This window comes from Choloepus didactylus, chromosome 10 (genome assembly GCF_015220235.1).
Source record: "Choloepus didactylus isolate mChoDid1 chromosome 10, mChoDid1.pri, whole genome shotgun sequence".
Lineage (NCBI taxonomy): Eukaryota > Metazoa > Chordata > Mammalia > Pilosa > Megalonychidae > Choloepus > Choloepus didactylus.
Genome location: NC_051316.1, coordinates 9,598,859 through 9,605,795, shown reverse-complemented (window position 1 = coordinate 9,605,795; position 6,937 = coordinate 9,598,859). Strand labels below are relative to the sequence as shown.

Sequence of the window (6,937 nt, the reverse complement as noted above, 5' to 3'; positions counted from 1 at the left end):
CTACCCTGTTGTTCTTTTTGTCTCAGAAATTTGAAGGCCTGCAAATTCCACAAAATTATCAATAAGAACAGGCCATGCTCCTTCATCATAATTAGTCGTGTCATCTGCAATCATTGTACTGAAGTCTAAAAGAAGATTCCAATATTCTTTCTGTATTGATTGTTCATGATGTTCAAACAAAAATTTGTTCCATAAATCTAAGAATTTAAATCTTCCATTAGGCACTGAATTCCAGTAGGCAATGGTCATTTCTAGACCTAATTCTTTTTTGTCCTGGATTCTTTGCAAAAATTAAAAGTAAACTGGCAGAAATCCTTAAATCATCCTGGTTCTTTTGATTCTTGTTCCATCTTGGGTGTCAGGGCCTTTAGTTTTTTTGTGCAGTCACATCCTAATTCTGTCATGCTGCCCGTGAACTCCTGTTTAGAGAACTTACACTGTGTTGCTTCTCTGAACTTCCACTCAATGATCATGAACACACTAGTGCTGGCGGGATCAAGTTCTGGTCATCACAGAACTGCTGTACACCATCTATTCCAGTATTACTTTCATCTCGGGGATCTTTGTGTCTGTTGTACAGTTGCTCTAACTTCTTTTTGTCCAATGACCCTTGTACACTCTCTCATATATAAAGTTCAGGATTTGGGGAAAAAAAATCATCTTTTGCAACATCTAACTTCTAGTCATTTTGAGACGGACAACTTACTGCTGTTTTTTCACTAGACTGTGTGAAGATCATGAACTGACGAACTTTATCCCTCTGCAATTTCAACTTGTTCATGTTGGTTTCCTCCAGTTAGGATGTTCAGTTTTAACCCCATGGTAACCACAAGGAAAATACATGAAAAATATATCCAGATAGAAATGAGAAGGGATGCAATACAAGAAAAACAAATAAATATGAAAATAGGCATTAACAGAAGAATTAAGGAACAAAAAAGGTATAAGACTTATAAAGTCTAAATAGCAAAGTGGCAGAAGGAAGTCCCATATAATCAGTAGTGACTTTAAATGTAACTGGATTAAACTCTCCAATTGAAAGGCAGAAATTGGCAGAATGGATAAAAAAGCATTTTGACATTTTTATCCTGACTATATGCTGTCTACAAGAGACTTATCTTAAGTTCAAAGATATAAGTTCAAAGAAAGGATGGAAAAAAGATACCACGCAGGTAGTAACCAAAGGAGATATGGGGTCACTATATTAAAATCAAATGAAATAGACTTTAAATCAAAAACACCTGTGAGTGAAAAAGACGGTGGAAATATACTGATAGAGGGGTCAATTGAACAAGAAGACATAAGAATTGTAAATGTATGTGCACGTAACAGCAGAGCCCCAAAATATATGAAGCAAATACTGACAGATTTGAAGGGAGAAATTGATGGTTCTACATTAATAGAAGAATTTAATACATCACTTTCAATAATGGGTAGAACATCTAGAGAGAAGATCAGTAAGGAAATACAAGACTTGAACAATATTAGAAATCAACTAGCCCTAACAGACACATGTAGAACATTTTAACCTACAACAGAACACACATTCTTCTTGAGTGCACATGGATCGTTCTCCAGGATGGACCATACGTTAGGTCATAAAATAAGTCTCAACAAATTAAAAAATACTGAAATCATACAATGTATATCGTACGACCACAACTGAATGAAGCTAAAGAAAGAAATGGGAAATTCACAAACATGTGGAAATTAAACAACATACTCTTAAACAGCCAGTGGGTTAAAGAGAAAATCACAAGGGAAATTAGGAAATACCTTGAGATGAATGAAAATACAATGCACCAAAACTTATGGGATGCAGCAAATGCAGCACTTAGAGGGAAATGTATAGCTATAAATGTTTGCATTAAGTAAAGAATAAAGATCTGAAATTAGAATACTAACCTCAAAACTTAGAGAGCTATAAAAAAAGCAAACTAAACCAAACATGAGTAGAAGGAAGGAAATAACGAAGATTAGAGCAGAGATAAATGAAATAGACAAATAAAAAACAATAGAATAAACAAGATCAAAAGTTGGTTCTTTGAAAAGATCAATAAAACTGACAAAACTTTAGCTAGGCTGATGACAAGAGAGAGACTATATGACTAAAATCAGAAATGAAAAGGGAGACATTACTACCAAAATAAAAAGGACCATAAGATGATACTATGAATAACTGTATACCAACAAATTAAATAACCTAGATGAAATGGGCAAATTCCTAAAAGCACACAAACTACCTAACCTGACTCAAGAAGAAACAAAGGATCTCAACACAACAATAACTAGTAAAGAGATTGAATCGGTAATCAAAAATCCCCCAAAAAAGAAAATCACAGAACCAGAAGGCACCAATGGTGAATTTTGCCAAATGATCCAAGAAGAATTAACACCAACCCTGCTCAAATTCTTCCAAAAAATTGAAAAGGAAGGAACTCTCTCTAATACATTCTAGGAGGCCAATAAAGATACCACAAGAAAACAAAATTGAAGACCATATCTCTTATGAATATAGAGGCAGAAATCTTCAACAAAGTAATACCAAACCAAATCCAACAGCAAATAAAAAGAATTACATTCCATGATCAAGTCAGATTTACCCCAGGTATGCAAGGGTGGTTCAACATAAAATCAATTAATGTAATACACACCACATTAACGGAATGAAGGAAAAAAAAACATGATCATCTCAATTGATGCAGAAAGGACATCATTGACAAAATCCAGCATCCATTTCTATTAAAAAACACTTAGAAAGCTAAGAATAGAAGGAAACTGCCTCAACATGATAAAAGGCTTATATGAAAATCTCACAGCTAACATCATTCTCAATGGTGAAAGACTGAAAACTTTCACTCTTAATATCTGGAACAAGACAAGGATGCCCACTCTCAAAAGTTATTCAACATTTTACTGGAAATTCTAGCCCAAGCAGTTAGGCAAGAAAAATAAAAGGCATGCAAATTAGAAAAGAAGTCAAACTTTCCCTATCTGTAGATGACATGATCCTATTTATAGAAAATCTTTAACAATTCACAACAAAGCTACTAGAACTAAGAAATGAATTCAGCAGAGTAGTGGGGCACAGGATCAACATGCAAAAATCAGTAGTGTTTCTGTACACTAGTAATGAACAATTGGAAGAAGGAACCAAGGAAAAAATGAAATGTCTATTAACAATAGCAGAAACAAATATATAGGCATAAATCTAACCAAGGATGCAAAGGACTCGTACATATAAAACTACAATACATTTGCTAAAAGAAATCAAATAAATAGATGGAAGGGCATTCCATGTTCATGAATTGGAAGACTAAATATTTTAAGACCTAAATTCTACCCAAAGTGATTTGCAGATTCAACACAATCCCATTCTAAATTCCATCAGCTTTCTTTGAAGAAATGGAAAAGCCAGTCATCAAATTTATATGAAAATTTACATGGAAAATTCCAAATAGCCAAAGCCATCTTAAAAAAGAACAACAAAGTTGGAGGACTCACACTTCCAGATCTTAAAATTTATTCCAAAGCCACCATAATCAAAACAGCATGGTAAAAGCACAAGAACAGACTTATAGACCAGACCAATGGAATCAAATTGAGAACTCAGAAATCGATCTTCATATTTATGGACAAGTGATTTTTAACAAGGGGGCACAGACCACTCAATTGCGAGAGAATAGTGTCTTCAATAAATGGTGCTGGGTGAACTGGATATCCATATCATAAGCAAAAGAATGAAGAGGGAACCCCCATCTCACACCATATACAAAAATTAACTCAAAGTGGATCAAAGACCTAAATATAAGAACCAGCACTATAAACTCCTAGAAGGAAATACAGGGACGCATCTTCAGGAACTTGTGTTAGGCTGTGGTTTCTTAGACTTTACACTCAAAGCACATGCAACAACAACAAAAAACAGATAAATGGGACCTCATCAGATTTTAAAACTTTTGTGCCTCAGAGGAGTTCATCATGAAAGTAAAATGACAACCTATTCAATGGGATAAAATACTGAGAAATGACATATCCAATAACAGTTTATTGTCCAGTATATATAAAGAAATCCTTCAACTCAAACAACCCAATTATAAAATGGGGAAAAACTTGAATAGACATTTCTCCAAAGAAGATATACAAATCACCAAAAGCACATGAAAGGAGGCTCAACATCATCCTCTATTAGGGAATTGCAGATCAAAACCACAATAAGATACCATTTCACAGCCATTAGAATGGCTCCTATTAAAAAAAACCAAACAAACAGAAAACTACAAGTGTTGGAGAGGAAGAGGAGAAATTGGAACACTCATTCATTCCTGCTGGGGATGTGAAACAGTGCAGCCACTATGGAAGACAGTCTGGCAATTCCTCAGAGAGCTAAGTATAGAATCACCATATGACCTGCTAATCCCTGTGCTACCCAAAAGAATTGAAAGCAGGGACTCAAACAGATACTTGCACACCAATGTTCATAACAGCATTATTCACAATTGCCAAAAGGTGGAAGCAACCCAAGGATGTCTATCAATGATGAATGGATAAACAAAATGTGGTGTGTATATACAATGGAATATTATTCAGCATTAAAAAGAATGAGGTTCTGATTCATATGACAATATGGTTGAACCTTAAAGACATCATGTTGAGTGAAATAAGCCAGACACAAAAGGATAAAGATTGAATGATACCACTGATATATGATAATTAGAATAAGCAAACTCATAGAGTTAGAATCTAGAATATAGGTTTCCAGGAGATGGTGTGGGGCAGGGAGTAGGGAGTTCAGGCTTTAAATGTATAGAATTTCTATTTGGGACAATGGAAAAGTTTTGGTAATTGGCGGTAGTGATGGTAGTACCACACTGTGAACATAATTAATAATACTGAATTATGCATTTGAATGTGGTTAAAAGGAGAAGTTTTCAGTTTGTAAATATGTTACTAGGATAAAATAAGTTTTTAAGTACATATAACTTTCATAACACAAAAAATCATGGACTGTAGTTAATAAAACTGCTTCCAGCTAGAGAATGAAACATGGGACTGTATAACAGTGAACCCTGTTGTGGACGATGAAGGTGATTAATAATACAAATAGAAGAATGTTTTTCCATGAACTAGAATAAATGTATGTCACTACTACTAGGTGTTAATAACAGGCTGGTATAGGGGAAAAGTACACCTAATGCAAACAAACAAAAAAAGTGCTTCCATCAATTTTAACAAATGTACCAGACCAACGCAAGGTGTTAATAAAGGATGGTACACGGGCTTCCTGTATTTTATGCATTATTGTTCTGTAAACCCTCAACTTCTGTAATAAAAAAAAAAAAACTTACAGTGGTGATGAATGCACAACTATATAATGACACTGTAAACAACTGATTGTACACTTTGGATGACTGTATGGTATGTGAATATATCTCAATAAATTGAATAAAAAATTAGTTCATGGACTAAATGTTATTATTCTAGATTCACTTAAACCAATGTTTGTAAAATCAAATGACATTTCTCATGTGTGCCTTTGTACACGGATGATCCTTGTGTGACTCCAGACCCTCCTCATCTCCAGTAGTTGAAGGTGTCATCTCAATGGGATCGAGACTAAGAAGGGTCTAACTACAGACAATGTCTTACCTGTGATGGTTTTCATTGCAGAATAATTTAAAATTGGGAAATTTGAAAGTAAAGTAAGCTATTTATGCCCAAGATGCAATGGTTGAGGAAACTTAAAATGGTGTCACCTTCACAATGAGTATTAAAAACTTCTCTCAACATCATAATTAGAATTATTTTGTTTTTTTCAAAGCTTAAAAATAGGTGAATGCTTGTACTCTAAGTAAAAAAGTGGAATGCCCTATTATGTATTGTTATTAAAACAATGTTAATGTTTTTAAAAAACTTGCATAAACCTCTGTGTGACATCCAGTTTTGGCCAAGATGAAGTAACAGGGACCTGGAACAACTGAACACACTCACACACGGACACACTCACACACAGTCATACATGGACACACTGACACACACACACGGACACCCTCACACACACACACACACACTCTCTCACACACCCTCACAGATGCACACTCACACGGACACACACAGACACACACACAGACACCCTCACACACACGCATGCACACAGACACAGCACACACACTCACACACACACACACACACACGCACACACACCCCAATGGTATTCAAGAGAATGGACCTCAGCAATGAAAACCAGACGGGGGAGAGATGAGATAAAACCCATGAGATGCACTGTCTCCCACTTTACCGCCTGAGAGCTTCCAGGCCTTAGCAAAGGGAGGGGCTGGAGGCAGGGCCTGGCGGATTCCCTCATAGGAGAATCGGGGCTGAGGGCCCTGGAGGACCAAGGCAGAGAGAACTGATGGGTCAGAGAATCCTGGGGAGAGGCCTGCACAGACCGAGAAACTGCGGCACCTGCAGAGGGGACACCCTGGAGCATCCAGCTGTGTCCCATCACAGCAGCAAGTCAGGAAATTGCCATATTAACCAACACTATCATCTCAATGGACATGGGAAGAGCATTTGACAAAACTTTTTGTGATAAGAACTCTCAGCAAACCAGGAGCAGAAAGGAACATCCTCAATGTGGTGAAGGGCATCTGTGAAAACCTTATATATAGGCAACATCCCTAAGGTCAGGAATCAATCAGGAATGTCTGCCCTCACCACTCCTGTTCAACATTCTACTGGTCTAGTTTCTGTCAGGCAAGAAAAAGAGATAAAAGGCATCCAGAGGTAGAAAGGAAGAAATTAAAGCCATCTTTATTGTTGGGTGACATGTTTCTACACACACTCTACAAAAAAGCTAGCAGAATTAATAAGTGAATTTAGCAAAATGAAAGGGCACAATATCAACATGCAAAAATCAATTGTAGTTCTACATACT

At 36.2% G+C, this 6,937-nt stretch overlaps 1 pseudogene; it reads right to left on the bottom strand.

Annotated features, from left to right (window-relative positions):
• On the bottom strand, positions 1–790 carry LOC119505216 (annotated as a pseudogene).
• Positions 791–6,937: the final 6,147 nt, after the last annotated feature.